The 23,844-nt window shown below is 44.5% G+C and overlaps 1 long non-coding RNA gene across 1 annotated transcript; it reads right to left on the reverse strand.

The window, feature by feature from the left end:
- Window positions 1-1,903: 1,903 nt before the first annotated feature.
- On the reverse strand, window positions 1,904-23,001 carry LOC141264793 (uncharacterized). Its single transcript, XR_012320012.1, has 3 exons — window positions 22,756-23,001; window positions 15,408-15,623; window positions 1,904-2,048 (listed from the first exon to the last, which is right to left on the reverse strand). It is a non-coding gene; the product is annotated as an uncharacterized lncRNA (long non-coding RNA).
- Between the last annotated feature and the right edge of the window lie 843 nt (window positions 23,002-23,844).

Consider the following 23,844-nt stretch of genomic DNA (forward strand, 5'->3'; position numbering starts at 1 on the left):
CTTATACTGCAGCACCAGCTCCTCATCTATCACTGCTGACAACCAGCCTGTATACATGTGTGAGGGGTTGTCAGCCCCGCCTCCTGGTGATGACATCACTGATATAATTATGAGACCACACCCCTTATACTGCATCACCAGCTCCTCATCTATCACTGCTGACAACCAGCCTGTATACATGTGTGAGAGGTTGTTAGCCCCGCCCCCTGGTGATAACATCACTGATATAATGATGAGACCACACCCCTTATACTGCAGCACCAGCTCCTCATCTATCACTGCTGACAACCAGCCTGTATACATGTGTGAGGGGTTGTCAGCCCCGCCTCCTGGTGATGACATCACTGATATAATTATGAGACCACACCCCTTATACTGCATCACCAGCTCCTCATCTATCACTGCTGACAACCAGCCTGTATACATGTGTGAGAGGTTGTTAGCCCCGCCCCCTGGTGATGACATCACTGATATAATGATGAGACCACACCCCTTATACTGCAGCACCAGCTCCTCATCTATCACTGCTGACAACCAGCCTGTATACATGTGTGAGGGGTTGTCAGCCCCGCCTCCTGGTGATGACATCACTGATATAATTATGAGACCACACCCCTTATACTGCATCACCAGCTCCTCATCTATCACTGCTGACAACCAGCCTGTATACATGTGTGAGAGGTTGTTAGCCCCGCCCCCTGGTGATAACATCACTGATATAATGATGAGACCACACCCCTTATACTGCATCACCAGCTCCTCATCTATCACTGCTGACAACCAGCCTGTATACATGTGTGAGGGGTTGTCAGCCCCGCCCCCCGGTGATAACATCACTGATATAATGATGAGACCACACCCCTTATACTGCAGCACCAGCTCCTCATCTATCACTGCTGACAACCAGCCTGTATACATGTGTGAGGGGTTGTCAGCCCCGCCTCCTGGTGATGACATCACTGATATAATTATGAGACCACACCCCTTATACTGCAGCACCAGCTCCTCATCTATCACAGCTGACAACCAGCCTGCATACATGTGTGAGGGGTTGTCAGCCCCGCCCCCTGGTGATGACATCACTGATATAATGATGAGACCACACCCCTTACACTCCAGCACCAGCTCCTCATCTATCACTGCTGACAACCAGCCTGTATACATGTGTGAGGGGTTGTCAGCCCCGCCTCCTGGTGATGACATCACTGATATAATTATGAGACCACACCCCTTATACTGCAGCACCAGCTCCTCATCTATCACTGCTGACAACCAGCCTGTATACATGTGTGAGGGGTTGTCAGCCCCGCCTCCTGGTGATGACATCACTGATATAATTATGAGACCACACCCCTTATACTGCAGCACCAGCTCCTCATCTATCACAGCTGACAACCAGCCTGCATACATGTGTGAGGGGTTGTCAGCCCCGCCCCCTGGTGATGACATCACTGATATAATGATGAGACCACACCCCTTACACTCCAGCACCAGCTCCTCATCTATCACTGCTGACAACCAGCCTGTATACATGTGTGAGGGGTTGTCAGCCCCGCCCCCTGGTGATGACATCACTGATATAATGAGGAGACCACACCCCTTATACTGCAGCACCAGCTCCTCATCTATCACTGCTGACAACCAGCCTGTATACATGTGTGAGAGGTTGTCAGCCCCGCCCCCTGGTGATGACATCACTGATATACCATAACAGAACTCTATAGGGTTTTGGTTCTTGTCACATTTGATTATTGGATGATGGGGGTTGTTATTTCGGTGTTCAGCAGAAGGCCGCGCTCCATACAGCTCACAGGTAAATGTCACTGAGGTCTCACAATGCAGCAGTCAGTGGGGATTATCACTAATCCTCTCAGGATTTCTTCTTACCTTCCTAAAACTCCTTTATCAGCCACAGACCGGAGGCGATGGCGTCACTGTGCGGATCAAAGTGGGGGATTTTGGCAAAGACGGTCGCTGCACAACATGGGGAGTAACAGAGGCGACTTCCTGCATTCTCATTCAGAACTTTGATTTCAGGGGTCACGACCCTGGGAATAAGACGTATTTGTAAGAAGAAATCAGCCTCCCTATAATGAAGCCCCTCCCTGTATTAAAGCCCCTCCCTGTATTAAAGCCCCTCCCTGTATTTAAGCTCCTCTCTGTATTTAAGCTCCTTTCTGTATTAAAGCCCCTCCCTGTTTTAAAGCCCCTCCCTGTACTAAAGCTGCTCCCTGTATTAAAGCCCCTCCCTGTATTAAAGCCCCTCCCTGTATTAAAGCTCCTCCCTGTATTAAAGCTCCTCCCTGTTTTAAAGCCCCTCCCTGTATTAAAGCCCCTCCCTGTATTTAAGCTCCTCCCTGTATTTAAGCTCCTTCCTGTATTAAAGCCCCTCCCTGTTTTAAAGCCCCTCCCTGTATTAAAGCCCCTTCTTGTATTAAAAGCTCCTCCCTGTATTAAAGCTCCTCTCTGTATTAAAGCTCCTCCCTGTATTAAAGCCCCTCCCTGTATTAAAGCTCCTCCCTGTATTAAAGCCCCTCCCTGTATTAAAAGCTCCTGCCTGTATTAAAAGCTCCTCCCTGTATTAAAGCTCCTCCCTGTATTAAAGCTCCTCCCTGTATTAAAGCCCTCCCTGTATTAAAGCCCCTCCCCTTATTAAAACCCCTCCCTGTATTAAGCCCCTCCCTGTATTAAAGCTCCTCTCTGTATTAAGGCCTCTCCCTGTATTAAAAGCTCCTCATTGTATTAAAGCTCCTCTCTGTATTAAAGCTCTTCCCTGTATTAAAACCCCTCTCTGTATTAAAGCTCCTCCCTGTATTAAAGCTCCTCCCTTTATTAATCCCCTCCCTGTATTAAAGCTCCTCCCTGTATTAAAGCCTCTCCCTGTATTAAAACCCCTCCCTGTATTAAAGCCCCTCCCTGTATTAAAGCTCCTCCCTGTATTAAAGCTCCTCCCTGTATTAAAGCCCCTCCCTCTATTAAACCTCCTCCCTGAATTAAAGCCCCTCCCTGTAGTAAAGTTCCTCCCTGTATTAAAACCCCTCCCTGTATTTAAGCCCCTCCCTGTATTAAAGCCCCTCCCTGTATTAAACTCCTCTTTGTGTTAAAGCGCCTCCCCTTATTAACACTAGAACTACTGATGGAGTCATTTTGACTCCTTTCGTTTTTTATTTCTCTTCTGTGACTACATTTTTCAGAATTCCGGCTTGAAACTCGGTGACTTTTCCTCAAATATGATGTGAAAAAAGATTTTGTGAGAATAAATAATTTTGGTGAAAAATTCGCGCGTTTTTTTCAAAATTTACCAAGAACTACTGAAGGGAGTCATTTTGACTGCCTACTATATTTTGAGGTCCTTTTTGTCACTAAATGTTGCTTTAAAGTTTTGTGCATAATTTTTTCACTGTCTTATTTACCCTAATGTTCATATAGATGTAGTTCAATTTACATGTCAACTTTTCACATTTTCCTTGTGTTTTACCTGCTTGTATTACTGTGTAATGCTGAACAAAATAGCTTGTTTACTCTAGGCTCTTATCTTATGCTAATGAAGGGTGGTGTTTTTCTAAGGTCCTAGCAGGAGACAGTATTCTGGATAGTAACTTTACTTTCAGTTCAGCTGAAGAGACAAAGAGAACAGACGCAGACATACGAGCTCTGAAGACTCATACAGGTATGAATTGTTATGAAATAGTTTAGCTGTCTGTCAACTGATTCAGCCCACCTACTTTTGAAGGTGGCAGAACAGTTATTATTTCTTTTAGTTTTCATTTCATTTCTATTTTTCAGCAGGGAACTATATAGAATTATGGAATTTGTGAGGAATATGGAGAGAAGACGTTTGATAAAGCCTCAGGATATTCTGGCTACTTTGCAATCCATACCGGAGGATGAATCGGAATCCGAATTGCAGGAACATGTATTTGATTCTGACAGTGATGAAGATTTCATTCCTCAGAACATATCAAGTGAATCTGAAGACTCAGAAGGAACAAATCCAGAAGGTAAGTAGTTATGTGTATTTATTTGTTCTTCCACACACTGAGTTAGGGGCTGTGCACACTAGCAGAATTCTGGCTGAATAGCCATCTGGATATTCTTGCCGCAATACAGGCCGTACCTGCCCGCTCATGCCTGAAGCTCCGCTCCGAACCCCGGGCTGGAGCCGCTGTCAGGGACAGAGCAGCGCTTGCTTACGCGCGAGCACGGCTCCGTCCCAGACAGCGGCTCCAGCCCGGGGTTCGGAGCGGAGCTTCAGGTATGAAACTCCGCTCTGTACCTGAGCGGGCAGGTACGGGCCGGATTGTGGTGAGAATATCCGGTCGGATATTCCGCCGCTAATCCAGCCAGTGTGCACGGACCCTTACAAAACAAAAATTCTAAATATTCATCAACTTTTTTACAGATATTCCAAGCACATCAACTGGGGATCGGGCTCATGCAGTTATGTTGCCTCGTGACCATCCTCCTGGTCGTGGAAAGAAAAAATCAGCAAAACGTCCCAGAAATGAAAGAACAACAGATAACGATGGCGGCGAAGGTAATGCAACAACAAACACCAGAGAAGGCGAATCTGAAGGAATACTAGTTTCAGCGGATGGTATTCAATGGAAACCTGTTGAAATTGGAGAACACTTGCCTGGTAGGCGTGACAGCCAAAATATTCTTCGAGAAGCACCTGGCCCTACAGGATACGCCAGAAGAAATATCATTATCGATAGTCCTTTGAGCACATGGCGTTTATTTTTTGATTCATATATATTGACACATATAAAGAACTGTACGCTTGCAGAAGCATGCAGGAACAATAATTTACAGTTTACTCTATCTGATGAGGAGCTAGATGCATTCATTGCGATATTCTATGCTCGTGGAATATCTGGCACGAACCGTCACTCGATTAGCAGTATTTGGTGTAATGACTGGGGAATACCATTTTGCAAAGCGACAATGTCTAGGGACCGCTTTGTTGAAATTATGAGGTTTCTCAGATTTGATGAGAAATCTACTCGATCGGAGAGACTGCAAATGGACAAGTTTGCTCTATTTTCTACTGTGTGGGACAGGTTTATTGAAAATTGTATTGCGTGTTACAAACCTGGCCCATACATAACGGTGGATGAGCAACTTTTCCCAAGCAAAACTAGGTGTCCATTCACGCAGTACATGCCTTCCAAACCAGATAAATATGGCCACAAATATTGGCTAGCTGTTGATAAGAGGAGCAGATATCTGGCAAATGGCTTCCCTCATCTAGGCAAAGATGACACACGCCGTGCTGAGGACCGTTTAGCTGACCATGTGGTAATGAAGTTATTGGACCCGTTTTTGAAAAAAGGTCGCAATGTTTCAACCGATAATTATTTTACTTCAGTAAAATTAGCTAAACAGCTAAAAAGCAAAGGAACAATCATCGTGGGAACACTGAACAAGATAAGGCGAGAAGTGCCTAAAGAAATAAAATCCATGAAAGAGGAATTGTACAACACTAAAGTGTTTAGAAATGAAGACAATTTTACACTTACAGTAGATCAAGAAGGGGGCTGGAAGCAAGTGTAACTAGAAGGAAGCCCCACATGACCGGGATGTGCCAGGAGGGTGTAATTTTAATCCCAATATCCGGATTGGTTATAAGCCTGGAGGGGCGGGCATTGGAAGGGGCTGGGGAGATATAATAAGGAAAAGTGAGGGAAAATGGTCAGTCCAGGAAGGAAGTCAGCGGGGAAAGTTGCAGAACTCAAAAAAAAAAAAACTACAACTTTCCCATTGTTTGAGTACACTTACCAATCTTATGGAAACCGTTGATTCCCTGATCACCAAGCTGAGGGAGGCTGCCAGATCCAGGCGTGGAGGGTGGCTTGAGTCCCAGCTGTCTGGATTGCTGGGGAATGCCGGAGCAGAAGATTCTCCGTTGGGATCCGGAAGAAGCGGCAGGAGGACGCAGCGCCCCCCCCCGAGAGGCTTTCCCCGGAGATGGTTAGTACGGGCAGCAGGCGCAGGCTGCGGAGCCCCTCATGGGACCTTGCGTCCGGTGAGCATGCTGGCGGAACCCCCCGCCAGCGCGCCCGCCGCGGCAGGAATCCGCCCAGCCGGCCTGCGGGCTCCTCCAGCATCAGGTCGCGGTCCGCGACTGAAGTGCCCCGCTCAGCTGTAGTGCGGCCTGCTCCGGCGGCGCGCCGCAATACCAGAGCCCGGGCCGCGCTGCAGCCGCGTCATCATCCGGGGGCGGGGCTTCACCGGAAGTGCGGCCTACGTCACTTCCGGCCCCGGCGTCATGTGACAGGGGCGTTCAGGAAGTGAGCGGTGGGTGCATGGACACACCCCCCGCAGCAGGAGTCGGCGATTCACGACGCCGCTTACCCATAAGAAAACGGAGTGCCAGAGCGGATGAGGGGACCAGAGGGACCACCAGCACGGCAGGCGCACCTGGCGATGTACCAGTCGGGGTGCCTGCCAGAAACATCAGCCGAGGGATACAGCAGCGCAGGTGCACGGGCAGGCAGCAGTAATTCGAGGACCTACTGCCAGGCTCGAGTCGGCACATCCAGGGCGGTGGAGCGGCGGGAAGCAGCATGGGGCTGCCTGGCAGTCACCCACGGACCACCACGGATCGGGCTAGGGAGTCCGGGTCTGGAAGTCGCGGAGTGCCACAGATGGCGGGGAGGACCGGAGCCGGGACTGACGGGGGACGATCGGCGGGGACATCGGCACGCGCTCAGGTCCCCCCTGGTGACGAGGAGGCCAGGGGCGCGGGCCTTGAGCAGCAGCAGGAGTCTGGCGAATCGGAGTGTGGCGAGGATCAAAGCGAATCCAGGATTCATCAGGACTCGGGACGTTCGGCTGGCAGGGACACAGCACCTGTGCAGCTTGGTGAGTATGCGTCCATGTATTGTTTGTCGCCTGCTGGGTCATTAGTGGATGGGGGAGGTGATAGGCAGTTGGCTGGGCCCAGCGGGGAAAATACTAGGGGAGGTCGTGGGTCAGATGTAGTGGGTCTTAGGGACATTTTGTTTAGCATGTCGCAAATTTTGGCTAGAATAGACGGTGGTGGAGTTAATCAAGGAGGTTTGTTACCTGCGGCGGCGTGGGTACCTAGTCAACCGGTGTTGTCGCAGGTGGGGAGCGAGTCGGCCAAGTCGGCGGTGAATGCAGCCGGGACACCTTCTGGGGCATCGGTTTGCGTACAGACAGAGAAGGACAAAGCGGATACCGTAAAGCTGGATGATAGGGCAAAAGGGGAGGTATATGTGTGCTTTGAGGGGCCGTTGGGGGCACACTTTAAAAAAAAAAAAAAAGAGAGGTAAAGGAAAAGTTTGGCGGGATGACTAAGTTGAAATTTTTTCCCTTCTTCCGCTGGAAAAGTTTAATCTGGATAAGGGTAAAAAGGACGATAGTAAAAAAGAGGAAGAAGAGAAACGTAGGTGGAGGTTGATTCCTCAGACGTTTGTTAATTGGTTACAGGCTTTTGCAATATTGGCTAGCGTTATTGGGGAAAAAGCTCCGGATAATTGCTCAGGTTTATTTTGCTACCTTGATTCTATTGGGGAGGCTCATCGTACTTATGGGGGTCAGGTGTGGTTACGATATGACGAGCAATTTCGGCAGAGGAAGGCAGTCCGCCCAGAGATCAGATGGGATCAAAAGGACATTGGGTTGTGGTTGAAGGTTATGGCCCCACTGAGATATGGGCAGTCCTTTCACGGGAGCAACAGTAGCGGGAATCAGTCAGCAGGACATGGGGGAAGTAGTCAAGGGGCACACAGCACAAAAAAAGGAAGCGGGAACTTGCTGGCAATTTAATGACGGCCAATGCAAGTACGGGAACTCCTGTAAATTTAAACATGTGTGCTCCCATTGTAACGGAAGTTCGCACGGAGCATCAAAATGCTTTAAGAAGGGTAAGGGAAAGCCGACAGTGGGTACCGGTTAAAGGGCTGACTCCGGTGAGGGTTCACGCGATGGCCCCCTTTCTAAGTAGGTATCCGGATCAGTTGAAGGCTAAGGTCATTGCGGATGTTTGTTTGTTTTTTTGGAAGGTTTTAGAATCCCTCCTCCTGATCATGAGGTCCCCTTTTTCAGTTAAAAATTTGACGTCGGCTTCCCTTCATCCGGAAGTGGTTAGTGTGAAGTTGGCTAAGGAGGTGGAATTGGGCAGGATGGCTGGACCGTTTCAGGAATTGCCTATTAGCAAGGTGATTATCTTGCCGTTGGGGGTTGTGCCCAAGAAAGAGCTGAATAAGTTTCGTTTAATTCAGCATTTGTCGTACCGAAGGGGCTTTCGGTTAATGATGGTATTGCGCAGGAGTTGTATTCGGTTGAATATACATCATTCGACGCGGCAGTGCATTGGGTACGGAGATACGGGCCAGGCTCGTTGCTAGCTAACACTGATATCGAGTCAGCCTTTAGGTTGTTGCCAGTTCACCCGGATAGCATCCCGTTGTTAGGTTCTTTTTGGGAAGGGGAGTACTATGTGGATAGGTGTTTGCCAATGGGTTGTGCGATTTCGTGTTCTTTGTTTGAAACGTTTAGCTCCTTTTTGGAATGGGTAGTGAAGGGCCTGGCTTCTGTTAAGTCAGTCATTCATTATTTGGATGATTTTTTGTTTATAGGCCCCCCGCAATCATTGTTGTGTAGGAATTTGTTAGGTACTATGGTGTGGGTAGCAGAGCATTTTGGCGTGCCGTTAGCAGAAGAAAAAACTGAAGGACCTGGCACCATTTTAAGTTTTTTGGGCATTGTAATTGATACCGAAAGAATGGAGTGTCGGTTACCGGATGATAAATTAAGTTTGCTTAAGCAGGAGGTTGATAGGATCAGGAAGTTGCGCAAGGTTACCCTGAGGGAGCTACAGTCGCTGGTAGGGCGTTTGAATTTTGCTTGCAGGATTATGCCAATGGGCAGAATATTTTGTCGCAGATTGTCAGGAGCGACAGCAGGAGTGCGCGCGCCGCATCATTTCATTCGCCTTAATAAGGACCACAAGGAGGATCTAAAAGTTTGGAAATTGTTTTGGAAAGTTATAAAGGCAGGTCAGTAATCCAGCAGGAGTTCTTGAACAGTTTTGATTGTGAGATATTTACGGATGCGGCAGGAGGTGCTGGTTACGGGGCCTACTGGAAAGGGCGGTGGAGCGTTGGCGAGTGGCCGAAGGTGTGGAAAGAGAGGGGTCTTACGAGGAACTTGGCAGTTTTGGAATTGTTTCCTATTGTTGTTGCGGTTACTATTTGGGGAGAGTGTTTCGCCAACAGGAGAATTCGGTTTCACTGCGATAACATGGGAGTGGTGTCTGTCATCAACAGTTTGTCGGCCTCGTCTCCGCCTGTGATTAGGCTGCTGAGGGAACTAGTACTTTGTTGTCTTAAGCTAAACGCTTGGATTACAGCGGTACATGTTCCAGGTGTACAAAATTCCATAGCAGATGCCTTGTCTCGTTTTCAGTGGGATCGTTTTCGGACGCTAGCTCCAGAGGCAGAGGACGTGGGACGGGAATGCCCTTCGCGTTTGTGGCAGCTGGTTATGGAAGAGCGGGACGGTTAATACGGGAGTCCATCACAAGGCAGACCTGGGCATCATACGAGGCATCGTGGCGAGTATGGCAAAGTTGGATTATGCAGTGGGGTGTGATGGAGAGTGATGGAGATAGAGAGATGGCGGTGTTGTTTCTCGTGGGAAGGGCAGCGGAGAGCGGTTGGTCGGTTTCAAAAGTTGGGAAGTTTGTTGCAGGTTTAGCGTTTGGTTTTAAATTGCAGGGGATGAAGGATGTTACGAAGTCCTTTTTAGTGAAGCAAGCTCTCAAGGGCTTTAGGACAAGAGGTAAAGAGTTGGATAAACGGAGACCGGTAACCTTTAGTATTTTGGAACGTTTGGGTTTTGTATTGGATAAGATTTGTTGTTCAGTTTTTGAAGCCACACTATTTAGGTTGGCTTTTTCATTGGCGTTTTTTGGCGCGCTGAGAGTAGGTGAATTGGTGGCACCAAGCAGGAATAAGGTTGGGGGTTTGTTTGGATATGAGTGGTCGAGATGGGGGTATTGAATTTTGGATTAGGGGGGGAAAAGACGGATCAATTGGGCAAAGGTAAACGAGTAATATTGGGTGAGGTTATGGGATCTTTTCTTTGTCCTAGGAGATGTTTATTGGCTTATTGGCAGGTTTGGTCAGGGCGGAAGGGCCCATTATTGTGTCATGAAAATGGAGACTTTTTGTCACGTTTTCAATTCATAGCGGTGTTTAAAAAGGGGATTGCTGAGCTGGGCCTTAGCCCTGAGGTATACGGGTCACATTCATTCAGAATTGGTGCGGCATCAGAAGCGGATGGCTTGGGGTTCGGCAAGGATGTGATAAAACGTATTGGGAGGTGGAGTTCTGATCGTTACCTGTCTTATGTAAGGCATTAGGTATGCGGTCTTAGGTAATTTGCCTTTTGAGATTCAAATACCTTTTGGTTGTCTTGTTGCTGGTGGCGTCCCGTTGTTAGTTTGGATGCTAGGACACTCTTTCGTCCATTGGGAGCGGTGAGGGCGGACTTGAGGCCGGACGGTAGGCAATTGGTTTTTTAGCAGGGAGCAAGCGGTGGTTCGGTGGTTGGGTTTTCGAGGGATGGTTTGGAGAAGGGTGCTGCCAGAATTCCATAAAGCAGCTCGTTTGGATCGGGCGCCGGATATTTTGGTGGTGCATATGGGGGGAAATGATTTGGAGGGCTCGGCCGGTCAGGAAATTGATGAGGGACATTCGAATCGATCTGTTAAGGTTATGGACATCTTTTCCTGAGGTGTTGACAGTGTGGTCTGACATTGTGCCCAGAGGAAAATGGAGGGAGGCCAGATCATTGAAGGGAATTAATAGGGCACGTATAAAGTTGAACAGAGCTATATCAGCTTTTGTTACCAGGAACGGGGGAGTAAGCGTGCGGCATCTTGATCTGGAAGCGGGAGTTGGAGATTTTTGGGAAAAGGACGGCGTACATTTAAATGATATTGGCATTGATTTATGGGCATTGGCCATACAGGAGGGGATCGAAAGGGCTTTTGCTGTGTTGGGGCGCTCACGAGCCTGAGGTGGTCAGGGCTGTTCGTTGGTGGCGGGGGGTGGGGTTCTTGGAGTTGGCACAGAAGTGTCGGTGGAAAGAATATTGGATAATCACAGGCAGTGCCTTGATTAACCGGGGTGATCTGGCATTTGGTTTTGGGCTCTGGACGGGGTTTTACCCTGGGAGCTTTTGGTGCCCTTGAGCTGGTGATGGACGGCTGAGGGTAATATGGTGGTTCGAGTTCGGTTTAATTTATGCCAGATCTAATTTTAACTCCAAGAACCCTCCCTTCTTATTTATTTTATAACACTGTTAATATGTTAATGTTGTTTGTTAATAAAATGGCCGCTGTGGCCAAATTTATCCAAAGAAATACAGGTGCAGTGTTTTTATTTGGTGGGGGAAGGTGAGTGCTGGAAGGTGGGGGCATGTTGATCCATGGAACCCGTGTTGGCAGTACACGGTCAAGGAAAGCCCAACAAAAATGTTGTCATTTTGAGTTCCGTCCATCCAGATGTTGTTGTTGCGTCTGATTCCGCTAAAAAAACTCCAGAAACGGTAAAGTTTTACAATGAAACAAAATATGGAGTAGATGTAGTGGATCAGATGGCACGAAAATATACCACACGAACATGCACAAGGAGATGGCCTGTTCATGCATTTGAAAATGCCTTAGACTTTGCGGGTATAAATGCATGGATAATATTCAAGGAGATTACCCACCAAAAAATGTCACGCAAGGCATTTTTGCAAACGCTTGTGAGAGAGTTGAGTGGTCCTTATGTCACAGATAGGGAAAAGGGTTCCACGTCCCAAGTTTCTACATGCTCAGAAGTGATGGTTCAAACAAAATTTTGCCAGATCAAAGAAAAGTGCAAGAAAAATAGATCTGTCGGAAATTGTAAGACTTGTGGTAAGTCTTTGTGTGGGCAATGTACTGCCATAAATCAAAGGCAATGCCTAAAATGCGAAACACCAAATGTTTAGAAGGTGAATTCTGCGCCATATTTTCATTTTTATGCTCCTCCACCTACATTTTCTCTGCTTTTTGTTCTTCAGTTGTTGTTTATATGTGTGCACTTGAATAAAAAAAAATGTTTGAAAAACGTCTATTATAATTATTGTTATTTTCTGTAGAAAAATAAGAAAAGCAGAAAAAAAACAATCAAAAGCATTACTGTTGGATCTCACAATAATAATACATTACAAAAAATATAATTATTAATAAATAACCACAAATGAAACTCTAAAAATAAACGAAAACAAGCAAGGAGTCAAAATGACTCCTTTCAGTAGTTCTAGGCGGGGTCACGAGTCCAGTAGTCCTAGTGTTAAAGCTCCTTTCTTTATTAGTGCTCCTCCCTTTAATAAAGCCCCTCCCTTTATTAAAGCTCCTCCCCTTATTAAAGCTCCTTCCTTTATTGAAGCCCCTCTGCTTGGTGAATCTGTTTCCCATATTGAAGACCCTCCCTAATGGAGCCTCAGTTATTGAAGATATTTCCCTCTTTGAAGCCCCTCATTTTATTTAAGCTTTTCTTATTGATGTCACTCCCTTTAATGAAGCGACCCCCATAATTGAAGCCCCTCCTATTATTTCCCCTAATGAAACCCCTCTCCATGTATAAGCTGCACCCCTTATTGAAGCCCCTGACCTTAGATAAGCCCCTCCCCTTTATGTAAGCCCCCTCCTCTTTCTGCAGCAGATCCCTGGGGATTGTCTCTTCCTCCCTCCGTGACCTCTTTCCTGCAGTTATTACCCATCCTTACAGCCATCGTCCCTCCATGCACTGACATCCCGCAGAGCTTCTGCTCAGACGCCGCAGCCAGTCTGAACCCCCCGAGCTGCAGTGCGGAGATGGGGGGCGGCCGCAGCCTGAGACTCTGAGCAGAGGTGCAGACGGAGAGCGACAGACTGATGAACAGTCACTGACAGATCCATCGCCTGTGACCCATCATGCAGCCGGGAACATTTTATTCCATTTTTGTCTCTCAGGCAGTCAGAGTCACACAGTCACACAGTTACAGAGTCACTTGATCACACAGTTACAGAGTCACGCTGTCACACAGTTACTGAGTCACACAGTTACAGAGTCACGCGGTCACACAGTTACAGAGTCACACAGTTACAGAGTCACACAGTCACAGAGTCACACGGTCACACAGTTACAGAGTCACACAGTCACTTAGTCACACGGTCATAGTCACACGGCCACTTAGTCACATGGTCACAGAGTCACACGGTCACACAGTTACTGAGTCACATGGTCACACAGTTACAGAGTCACACAGTCATACAGTCACAGAGTCACAAGATCACAAGGTTACAGAGTTACACGGTCAGTCACACGGTCACACAGCTACTGAGTCACACAGTTACAGAGTCACGCGGTCACACAGTTACAGAGTCACACGGTCACACAGTTATGGAGTCACACAGTTACAGAGTCACACGGTCACCCAGCCACAGAGTAACACGGTCACACAGTTACAGAGTCACACAGTTACAGAGTCACATGGTCACAGAGTCACACGGTCACACAGTTACAGAGTCACACGGTCACAGAGTCACACAGTTACAGAGTCACACGGTCGCACAGTTACAGAGTCACACGGTCACACAGTTACAGAGTCACACGGTCGCACAGTTACAGAGTCACACGGTCGCACAGTTACAGAGTCACACGGTCACAGAGTCACAGGGTCACACAGTTACAGAGTCACACGGCCACACAGTCACACAGTTACAGAGTCACACGGTCACCCAGCCACAGAGTAACACGGTCACACAGTTACAGAGTCACACGGTCACAGAGTCACACGGTCACACAGTTACAGAGTCACACGGTCACAGAGTCACACAGTTACAGAGTCACACGGTCACCCAGCCACAGAGTAACACGGTCACACAGTTACAGAGTCACACAGTTACAGAGTCACACGGTCACAGAGTCACACGGTCACACAGTTACAGAGTCACACGGTCACAGAGTCACACAGTTACAGAGTCACACGGTCGCACAGTTACAGAGTCACACGGTCGCACAGTTACAGAGTCACACGGTCACAGAGTCACACAGTTACAGAGTCACGCGGTCACACAGTTACAGAGTCACACGGTCGCACAGTTACAGAGTCACACGGTCGCACAGTTACAGAGTCACACGGTCACAGAGTCACACGGCCACACAGTCACACAGTTACAGAGTCACATGGTCACACGGACTAGAGACCTTTGGATGAAAATCTGAACCAGGTGATGACCATTTGTTGTCCCACAGCTAAAACTGTTCATAATTTCCACCCAAAGAACAATCGATTAATTTAAATGATCCGTCTGATACATTGTAACCTAATGTGAACTGTCGTCTTCAAGGGCGTGAAGTCGTCAGCCAGCGGGGACTGATGTGTGCGGCTGTGACCAGACGATGGCTTCTGCAGCGGGTCAACATACTTCAAACCAATGTATCTGACCCCTTCAGACGCCTCCAGATATTTTTCCTTTCTAATCTTTTTTTTTCAGTTTCCTTTAAATGCATGTTTCTGGCTTAAAATCTTTTTGCAATAAGGTTTCATTGTAAATGTGCCACTGTTTGACTTCTCCATCCTCTATGTATCACTGTACATAGCAGACTGCAGAATGAGTTATCGGTTATCTGTCAGTGAGCTCGTTCTCTGGTCTGTAACCCTTATCTCTCTTCTCCATCCTTTATGTATTACTATAATAGCAGACTGCAGAATGAGTTACTAGTGATCTGTCAGTGAGCTTGTCTCTGGTCTGTAACCCTTATCTCTCTTCTCCATCCTCTATGTATCACTGTAATAGCAGACTGCAGAATGAGTTACCAATGTTCCATCAGTGAGCTTGTCTCTGGTCTGTAACCTTTATCTCTCTTCTACATCCTCTATGTATGACTGTGCATAGCAGATTGCAGGATGAGTTATCAGTGAACTGTCAGTGAGCTCCTTCTCTGGCTCATTTTAGAAAGTAGAAGCAGCTTAGCAAAAGTTGCACATCTATATGAAAACTTATTAAAATTCATGCAATAAAACTAATGTACATTGCAGCTTAAATGTCTCCCTTAGAACCTGTAGGATTTCAGTGTATAACATAATATATCTGCACATGGAGGATGAGAGGATTCACAACAACCATCCATGCAACAATCAGAGCCCCCCACACAATCAGTGACAGCAACAATCAGAGCCCCCCACACAATCAGTGACAGCAACAATCAGAGCCCCCCCACACAATCAGTGACAGCACAAACTGTGCACCTGTAATGGTGTCGGGTCCTCCAGAGAGGAAGAGGGGCGCTATTTGTAGTTGTAAGTATATTTTTACTTTATTCATTTTTTCTACTTGTATTTTTTTCATTCACCAATGTCGCAGATAATGAGATTAATCCAGACTCCACATGTAGTGAGATGATGGGAGAAGATGTGAAATCCTCGAAAATCTCCCTTTAGGGCAACCAAGGGAAGATACAAGCTAAACAGCTGCCCATTAACGGCTGCACCGCTCCTGTTGACTCTGTCTCCGCGGGTTCTGTCACACGTTGGGAACCTTTCCGTTCATGGGCAACCTTAGTGATCTGCTGAAAGGAAAGAATACATAAATCTGTTTATTAATAATATAACTAATATTAGAGATAAAAACATCAATAATAATGACAAAATAATGATATTAAAAAAAAAGCAATTATATAAGTCATCAAAATAATTACAAAAAAGGTAACACAGTGAATCATAGAGATAGTAATATTGTTAATAATAGTATAATAATAGCAGTAATAATAATTGTCACATATTCCACAGAGACGACACCGGGGAGATTACACAATATCTCGCCGTTGCCGTCACTCGGTCAGGACTTCGTCAGGGATCCGCGAGCACACTGTCCCCACTACTCACTATGTAGGTATCGGCAAGCGACCAGTGAGCGTATGGCATCACACCTCTGGATTCCAACGCATGGAATATGTGTTTACGCCCTCCGTACGGTCACTGTCAGCTTTGCGATAGCCCGATTATTAATATTATTCGCTGCCACCACCGGCTGAGTTTGAAATATAATACAGGCCTGTCCGGACGCCTGCGTTCTGGTAACGTATGGCTTCGGGGGAGGGAACGATTACAGGACAAAAAAAACAGAACTATTAGATTTTAGATTTAATCCAAAAGGGAGGCAGTGTTTAAGAAAAATATACAAGATTTTACAAAAGAGACATTACAATACATAAGCAGTTACACAAAATAATAAGGATTAAAGAAGAAACTTACCCTATAAAGATCGCTGCGACGATTCACTATAGGTGGAGGAGGGGCTCCCCGATTGGATTTGAACGTTATCAAACGTGACCTGTTGCTTATAGTATCTATACCCCCCTGGCAATGAGTATTGATCAATCTTCCATCGGCTCTCTTATGCCGAAGGGGAAGATCGGCCTGTGATGACATCATGTGGGCTTGGGCTCCACCCTTCATGTTTGTATTAAAAATCAGTTTTTTGGGATAACTTATCGCTGTTTGATCTCAGAAACCCAAAAGTGGTACCATAATTTCTATTATGATTTTACCTTCATTTAGAGACCACGCATGGCGTATTTGCGACTCATTATTCTGATGCTTTCGTGCTACAGCTCCCCGGAGGGGTTTACAGCTATGGAAAAATAAGCATATCGCTCCTTGGCTGTCCCTGCCACTAAAAATACAGGTCCCATTATTATCAGAATTATGGAACTTACAATATTCCATATTCTGTATCGGTGCTGGCCTGATGATAGATTTCCTTTTGAAGCTCGGGAAGCAAGCTTCAACAGTTACGTGTAAATTGATCGCCAGACTGTGTCTAATCACCCCTTGTTTCTGAAAGGGAGAAAGACCCTCACATTTTAATTAGGTTGTAGCTTTACAAGTCACTTCTACTGTAGGTGATAATTTGCAGAGAGACAGATGCTGGACTGTCAGCTCTCCTATGACAAACGGGGGATAAGGGAGGGGTGAGAGAGACTTCAGAGGGAGAAAGAATTCTTAATATCTGTGACAGAGGAGAAGAAAAGATTTTAATTTTTTCTATGACAATAATAATGGAACTAAAAGGAATAGCAGTAAAAAAAGCTATAAAACAATGACACCCTATATAATAGCTATAGCAATAATACCCCTAATGTAGAGCGTCATATGTGTATGGTCTTCTCGGGCTGTAACGCTTGTAGGATGCTGGATTTATACCTCAGCAGTCCACACAATCAGATACAATAATGTGACTGTAATTCACAGCAAACTAACTGCCGGGATTGGAGAAAACTCCTATTCTGGGTATTTAACCCCTGAAACACCAGTATCAGAAATGACCATGATGTGAACAAAGGAAATTGTCTTCCTTTTTCATATACCTGACCAGTTTCCAATGTGATATGTATACAGCAGTCTTGGTGTTTATTATGTGATGTCTATAGCAGTCTTTGTGTCTCCTATGTGATGTATATACAGCAGTCTCATTGTCTCCTATGTGATGCATGTACACCAGTCTCGGTGTCTCCTATATGAAGTATATACTGCAGTCTTGGTGTTTCTTATGTGATGTATACACAGCAGTCTCATTGTCTCCGGTGTGATGTGCAAACAGGAAACTCAGTGTCTCCTATGTGATGTATATACAGCAGTCTCAGTGTCTCTTATGTGATATATATTCAGCAGTTTCAGTGTCTCATATGTGATGTACACTCAGCAGTGTTGATGTCTCCTATATAATGTATACAGTAGTCTCAGTATGTCCTATGTGATGTATACACAGCAGTTTCAGTATGTCTGATATGATGTATATACAGCAGTCTCTGGGTCTCCTATGTGAAGTACATACTGCAGTCTCAGTATCTCTTATGTGATGTATACTCAGCAGTCTCTATGTCTCCTATGTGATGAATATACAGCAGTCGCAGTGTCTCCTATGTAATGTATATGCAGCACTCTCATTGTCTCCAATGTGATGTGTAAACAGGAGTCTCAATGTCTCCTATGTGATATATTCAGCAGTTTCAGTGTCTCCTATGTGAGGTAAACAGCAGCCTTAGTGTCTCCTATGTAATGTATATACAGCAGTCTCATTGTCTCCAATGTGATGTGTAAACAGGAGTCTTAGTGTCTCCTATGTGATGTACACTACCGTTCAAAATTTTGGGGTCATTTAGAAATTTCATTATTTTTGAAAGAAAAGCACATTTTTTTTCAATGAAGCTAATATTAAATGAATCATAAATACACTCTATACATTGTTAATGTGGTAAATGACTATTCTAGCTGCAAACGTCTTGTTTTTATTGCGATATCTACATAGGTGTATAGAGGCCCATTTCCAACAACCACCACTCCAGTGTTTTAATGGTATGTTGTGTTTGCTACCTGTGCAAGAAGGCTAATGGATGTTTAGAAAACCCTTGCACAAGTATGTTAGCCCAGCTGAAAATGGTTTGGCTGATTTGAGAAGCTATAAAATTGACCTTCCTTTGAGCTAGTTGAGAATCTGGAGCTTTACATTTGTTTGTTCTATAAAACTCTCAAAATGGCCAGAAAAAGAGAACTTTCATGTGAAACTCGACAGTCTATTCTTGTTCTTAGAAATGAAGGCTATTCCATGCGAGACATTGCCAAGAAACTGAAGATTTCCTACAACGGTGTGTACTACTCCCTTCAGAGGAGAGCACAAACAGGCTCTAACCAGAGTAGAAAGAGAAGTGGGAGCCGCGCTGCACAACTGAGCAACAAGACAAGGACATTAGAGTCTCTAGTGTGAGAAATCGACGCCTCACAGCTCCTCAACTGGCAGCTTCATTAAACAGTACACGCAAAACGCCAGTGTCAACGTCTACAGTGAAGAGGCGACTCCGGGATGCTGGCCTTCAGGGCAAAGTGGCAAAGAAAAAGCCATATCTGGGACTGGCTAATAAAAGGAAAAGATTAATATGGGCAAAAGAACACAGACATTGGACAGAGGAAGATTGGAAAAAAAGTTTTATGGGCAGACAAATCAAAGTTGGAGGTGTTTGAGACGCAGAACAACTGAAAAGATGCTGGAAGAGTGCCTGACGCCATCTGTCAAGCATGGTGGAGGTAATGTAATGGTCTGGGGTTGCTTTGGTGCTGGTAAAGTGGGAGATTTGTACAAGGTAAATGGGATTTTGAATAAGGAAGGCTATCACTCCATTTTGCAACGCCATGCCATACCCTGTGGACAGCGCTTGATTGGAGCCAATTTCATCCTACAACAGGAAAATGACCCAAAGTACACCTCCAAATTATGCATGAACTATTTAGGGAAGAAGCAGGCAGCTGGTATTCTATCTGTAATGGAGTGGCCAGCGCAGTCACCAGATCTCAACCCCATTGAGCTGTTGTGGGAGCAGCTTGACCGTATGGTACGCAAAAAGTGCCCATCAAGCCAATCCAACTTGTGGAGGGGCTTCAGGAAGCATGGGGTGAAATTTCTCAAGATTACCTCAGAAAATTAACAGCTAGAATGCCAAAGGTCAGCAATGCTGTAATTGCTGCAAAGGGAGCATTGTTTGACGAAAGCAAAGTTTGAAGGAGAAAATTATTCTTTCAAATAAAAATCATTATTTCTAACCTTGTCAATGTCTGGACTATATTTTCGATTCATTTTGTAACTCATTTGATAAATAAAAGTATGAGTTTTCATGGAAAACACAAAATTGTCTGGGTGACCCCAAACTTGAACGGTAGTGTATATACAGCAGTCTCAGTGTCTCCTATGTAATGTATACAGCATTCTCAGTATCTCCTATGTGAGGTATAATCAGCAGTCTCAGTGTCTCCTATGTGATGTATATACAGCAGTCTCTGTGTCTCCTATGGGATGTATACAGCAGTCTTGGTGTCTCCTATGTGAGGTATACAGCAGTCTCGATTTTTCCTATGTGATGTATACACAGCAGCCTTGGTGTCTCCTGTGTGATGTATGCACAGCAATCTTGGTGTCTGATATGTGATGTATATTCAGCAGTCTCAGTGTCTCCTATGTGAAGTATATACTGCAGTCTCATTGTCTCTTATGTGATGTATACACAGCAGTTTCGGTGTCTCCTATGTGATGTATATACAGCAGTCTCAGTGTCTCATATGTGATGTATATACAGCAGTCTCATTGTCTCCGATGTGATGTGTAAACAGGAGTCTGTGTCTCCTATGTGATATATACAGCAGTCTCAGTGTCTCCTATATGAGGTATACAGCAGTCTCGGTGTCTCCTATGTGATGTATATACAGCAGTCTCAGTGTCTCTTATGTGATGTATATTCAGCAGTTCAGTGTCTCCTATGTGATGTACACACAGCAGTCTTGATGTCTCCTATATAATGTATACAGTAGTCTCAGTATGTCCTATGTGATGTATACACAGCAGTTTCAGTATATCTTATATGATGTATATACAGCAGTCTCGGTATCTCCTATGTGATGTATACAGCAGTCTCTGTTTCTCCTATGTGATGTATATACAGCAGTCTCTGGGTCTCCTATGTGAAGTACATACTGCAGTCTCAGTGTCTCTTATGTGACGTATATACAGCAGTCTCTGTGTCTCCTATGTAATGAATATACAGCAGTCATAGTGTCTCCTATGTGATGTATAAACAGCAGCCTTTTTGTCTCCAATGTGATGTGTAAACAGAAGTCTCAATGTCTCCTATGTGATATATTCAGCAGTTTCAGTGTCTCCTATGTGAGGTAAACAGCAGCCTCAGTGTCTCCTATGTAATGTATATACAGCAGTCTCATTGTCTCCAATGTGATGTGTAAACAGGAGTCTCAGTGTCTCCTATGTGATGTATATACAGCAGTCTCAGTGTCTCCTATGTGATGTATATACAGCAGTCTCTGTGTCTCCTATGGGATGTAAACAGCAGTCTTGGTGTCTCCTATGTGAGGTATACAGCAGTCTCGGTTTTTCCTATGTGATGTATATACAGCAGTCTTGGTGTCTCCTGTGTGATGTATGCACAGCAGTCTTGGTGTCTCCTATGTGATGTATATACAGCAGTCTCAGTGTCTCCTATCTGAAGTATATACTGCAGTCTCATTGTCTCTTATGTGATGTATATACAGCAGTTTCTGTGTCTCCTATGTGATGTATATACAGCAGTCTCAGTGTCTCCTATGTGATGTATATACAGCAGTCTCATTGTCTCCGATGTGATGTGTAAACAGGAGTCTGTGTCTCCTATGTAATATATAGAGCAGTCTCAGTGTCTCCTATATGAGGTATACAGCAGTTTCGGTGTCTCCTATGTGATGTATATACAGCAGTCTTGGTGTCTCCTATGTGAAGTACATACTGCAGTCACAGTGTCTCTTACGTGATGTATATACATAGTAGTAACATAGTAACATAGGTTGAATAAAGACCTAGGTCCATCCATTTCAAACTTTCTCTCCCAAATGTACTCCACACACTAACTTACTAACTTACTGGGACTATGCCTCACAAATATATTATTACCATTTTTATTATTGATGCTCTATTACAATTAAAAATAAACAAGGTTATAATTTTTAATCAGTTTTATATTTTGCATTACTCTTGCGATTCTAATAATGGTATTACTACAATCCCTATGCCTAAATCTGTTGATCCAGAAGAAGGCAAAAACCCCAGGACACATTCAGCCAATTTGCATCACGGGGAAAAATTCCTTCTTGTCCCAGAGAAAAGGCGATCATGCTAGAACCCTGGATCATCCTAATTATGATACAAGTTATGTAATTACTATTATCGTATTAAACGTACTACTATAGGTGTAATATTTTGTCTAATTTAACTGAAGCCCACAATCTTATGTGTATCGAGGAAATGGTCCAGCCTTGGAATAAAGCTGTTATAGTGTCGGCCATTACTACCTCTTATGGTAGGGAATTCCGCAATCCAACTGCTCTGACTGTAAAGAACTCTTTCCTGTTTAGCTGCCAGAATCGCCTTTCTTCCCCCGTAATGAGTGCCCCCTGGTCCTTAGTATGGTCTTTGGAAGGAATAAGTCCTGTGTCGTCCTTTGTACTGACCACACATAAATTTATACATGTAAATGAGATCTCCTCTGAGTTGTCGTTTTTCTAAGCTAAACAGACTCAAAATACAGCAGTCTTAGTGTCTTCTATCTGATATATATTCAGCAGTCTCAGGGTCTTTTATGTGAAGTATAAATAGTATTTTTAGTGTCTCTTATGTAATGTATATAGCAGTCTCAGTATCTCCTATGTGATGTATATACAGCAGTCTTGGTGTCTCCTATGTGATGTATAAACAGCAGTCTCTGTGTCTCCTATGTGATGTATACAGCAGTGTCGGTGTCTCCTATGTGATGTATATACAGCAGTCTTGGTGTCTCCTATGTGATGTATAAACAGCAGTCTCTGTGTCTCCTATGTGATGTATACAGCAGTGTCGGTGTCTCCTATGTGATGTATATACAGCAGTCTTGGTGTCTCCTATATGATGTATATATAGACGTCTCAATGTATCCAATATGATGTATGCTTGCCAGGACTGACTGGTTGTCTATCTATAGTGTCTCTTAGGGAACATAGGACATACGACAACATAGGATGTATACATTGCACAGAGGACAATTCATATGGCACTGACAGAGCACAAGATACATAAAAAAGTCACACTGCACAAAACAAATGAAAAAACATTGAGAAGTAACTGATGGTTACCAGGTTGTGATCTGTGATCCTCATGTCTTCTGCTTTCGGGAATTCTTCATCCTCAGTTACATTATCAGCAGAGGAGACGTCTCCATGTCTGGGGGCCGAGAGCACGAAACAAGTCTGAAGACATAGGAAGAAAATCAGGAGGACGCCCATCTGTCCATGTACACAGCTCCCTGCACCGAGCGCTGCAGCCTCCAGCGACATCTAATATCTGAGATCACAGTCTGTGAACATTAAATATTAGCAGGATTTAGGATGGTGAACGCCTTTTAAAAGATCTCTAAAGAAAAAAATAAATAAATGACATAAGGAAAACGCCATTTATAAAACACAATGGATCTTATACACAGAGTTAGAATTACATGACATGTATTCTTGAACATATATACATAGTAGTTATATTCTTGTACATAGGGGCAGTATTATAGTAGTTATATTCTTGTAGATAGGGGCAGTATTATAGTAGTTATATTCTTGTACATAGGGGCAGTATTATAGTAGTTATATTCTTGTACATAGGAGCAGTATTATAGTAGTTATATTCTTGTACATAGGAGCAGTATTATAGTAGTTATATTCTTGTAGATAGGGGCAGTATTATAGTAGTTATATTCTTGTACATAGGGGCAGTATTATAGTAGTTATATTCTTGTACATAGGAGCAGTATTATAGTAGTTATATTCTTGTACATAGGAGCAGTATTATAGTAGTTATATTCTTTTACGTAGGAGCAGTATTATAGTAGTTATATTCTTGTACATAGGGGGCAGTATTATAGTAGTTATATTCATGTACATAGGGCGCAGTATTATAGTAGTTATATTCTTGTACATAAGGGCAGTATAATAGTAGTTATATTCTTGTACATAGGGAGCAGTATTATAGTAGTTATATTCTTGTACATAGGGGGCAGTATTATAGTAGTTATATTTCTGTACATAGGAGCAGTATTATAGTAGTTATAATCTTGTACATAGGGGCAGTATTATAGTAGTTATATTCTTGTACATGGGAGCAGTATTATAGTAGTTATATTCTTGTACATAGGGGCAGTATTATAGTAGTTATATTCTTGTACATAGGGGCAGTAT

Source organism: Phyllobates terribilis, unplaced genomic scaffold (assembly GCF_046119375.1).
Source record: "Phyllobates terribilis strain yellow unplaced genomic scaffold, ASM4611937v1 Scaffold_4__5_contigs__length_816908805, whole genome shotgun sequence".
In the NCBI taxonomy this organism is placed as follows: Eukaryota; Metazoa; Chordata; class Amphibia; order Anura; family Dendrobatidae; genus Phyllobates; species Phyllobates terribilis.